The 2,420-nt window shown below is 44.1% G+C and overlaps 1 pseudogene; it reads left to right on the forward strand.

The window, feature by feature from the left end:
* Nucleotides 1-1,131: 1,131 nt before the first annotated feature.
* Nucleotides 1,132-1,545, forward strand: LOC122528996 (annotated as a pseudogene).
* The last annotated feature ends 875 nt before the right edge of the window (nt 1,546-2,420 follow it).

Raw genomic sequence — 2,420 nt, forward strand, 5'->3', positions numbered from 1 at the left:
AGATCAGAAAAGCTAAGACAGAGAAGGAAATATGGAGATATATTAATAAAGGGAGGAAACAAAGGACACCAACAGGTGAAGCAATCGGACTGAAGGAGTGGCGGAGACACTTTATGGAACTCCTAAACGGTACAGACAGAAAGGGAGAAAACAAGTGGAAGAAGGTAGTAGAAAACAAAGAAGAAACACCCGTACAGGACATTTACACGGAAACCAAAAGTAAGGTGAGAATAAAAGACGAAACATCTGAAGAATTTTGGACCCAAGAGGAAGTAAGGCAAGAGTGCCCACTGAGTCCCACCTTGTTCACAATCCTAATTGCGGACATGGAGGAGGAGATGAGAATGGGGCAAGCGGGTGGTGTGGTGATGGGCAAAAAGAAGTTCTGGACACTAGCCTATGCGGATGACATCGTCTTACTAGCGTACGAGGAAAAAGAAATGAAGGAGATAATGAAAAGAGTAGAAAAGTATCTGGACAAGAAGAAGCTGCAACTGAACGAGGAAAAGTCAAAGATAATGGTGTTTAGGAGAGGAGGGAGGAAGAGAAGGAAAACGGAGTGGAGCTGGAAAGGAAAGTAGATTGAGGAAGTGAGAGAGTTTACGTACCTAGACTATGTGCTGAAAAGCAACGGTAAGAGCAGCGAGCATATAAGACATCTCGCAAAGAAGGCGAATGTGACGATGAGGCTCACCTGGGGAATAGGGGAGAGAATTTTCAAAGACGACTTCATAAGGAGAATGAAAATTTTTGACAGCCTGGTCACAGGAGTGATGGTGTATGGTATAGAAGTCTGAGGATGGAAAGAGATCGAAGAACTCGAAAGAATACACAAAAAGTACATAAAATGGACGCTAGGACTAGACAGAGGAACACCTGATTATATAGTATTGGAAGAAGCGAACAGAACGAAAATGAAAGTAATGCAGGCAAAGAGAGCGATGGAGTATAAAAAATTGAGAGGGATAGAGAAGAAAGCATTGTCAAGGAGTGTTTGAACGAAAGAAAAACAGGGAAGGGGATTAAGGAAAACCTTAAAGACAGGCTGGACCATTTTAAAAAATGCGGCTTCAGCCAGGAAGGCGTAGATTTATTATGGAGAGAAGGAAAAAAGGCAGGCGAAGTTTTACGAAACAGAGAGATAGAAGTGGAGAAACAATGCACTGGACCAGAATTAGGAAAACCAAATACAATAGAAGATATAGATACCTGACACCCGGAACTTTGCCAAAATATTTAAGAGAGAGGAGAAAGAACGGAGAGCAGAGAATACTAGACGGCTAGAGCAAGATGCGGTTCTACCGAAAATGCCAACAAATTTTGGGCTAAGGAAGCAGAGAGGGAATGTCCACTGTGTGAAAAGGAGGAAGGAACGTTCGAGCACTGGAGACATGCAGGGAATTGGGAGAAACCGGTCTCAACATAGAAAGGATCCTAGCAGAAGAGGGTGATGCGGAAGCCGTGGCCTGGCTCAGAAAAATTGAGAAGGAAAAGGAGAGAAAAAGAAACAGAAAGCTAAATATAGAGACACAGATAAAGTAAAGTACCAAAGAGAAATATTGTAGAGGCAGTGTGCAAATATCATTCGCTATTAGTCTAATTAGTCTACGTATAGTATAAGGATAGGTTAAAGCATGCAATACTAGATGTAAGGGATTAAAACGGAAAACAAAATGTAAAGAATAATGTAAGGCACTGAGGTCTATTTCTAGGCCGAAAGGCTGAAATAAAGATTCATTCATTCATTCATATTTTGTCTCCCTGACGCATTCACGATCTTCAAAAGTATTTTTAAATACACAAGATCTCCAAAAATATTTAATCAACGCGACAATAAAATCATGGGACGAAGAATTTCTTCACGTTGACATTTAGAGCACTGGGTAAAAATCGTATTACGTCAACACCCTTGTGGGCCATCGCAATGCTTTGTTTTAATTAAACAACCCGTAGGAATGTATTTAACGTGCCAGCACCTAGCATAACACGGCCCTATCTAACACGGCTCCCATGGGCGCGGGGCTGGGATACGCCCAGCGCATTACCACGTAACTTCCAAATAGCCACAGTGTGCAAGCATCTGTGACACCCTTGGTGAGGGACGGGACCCTTCTAAAACCCTGCCGGCTCTGCCAGGCCGGCGCATAAGCTGTAATTGATGCAGCTCACCCGTCGAGATGTTGACGCCTCTAGCCCGCGATGTAGGCTGTCAACCACTGCACCCGAGAGTCCAATCTTAATGGCTGGCCGGAGGCTAAGCCTCTTGGGCTGACGCCAGCCCCCTCGGTACCGATGATTAAGGTATGACTGTCGCAGGTTACCCTGCTCCCCTTTGAGACGCTTGCACGAAACCACCAGGGTGAGGTGGACCTTTTAGTCGGCTTACGACACGCAGGTCTTATGTCTGGCGTATTCTTTCG

The sequence above is a fragment of the Frieseomelitta varia genome, unplaced genomic scaffold, assembly GCF_011392965.1.
Source record: "Frieseomelitta varia isolate USP_RPSP 00005682 unplaced genomic scaffold, Fvar_1.2 scaffold_275, whole genome shotgun sequence".
Taxonomy (NCBI): Eukaryota; Metazoa; Arthropoda; class Insecta; order Hymenoptera; family Apidae; genus Frieseomelitta; species Frieseomelitta varia.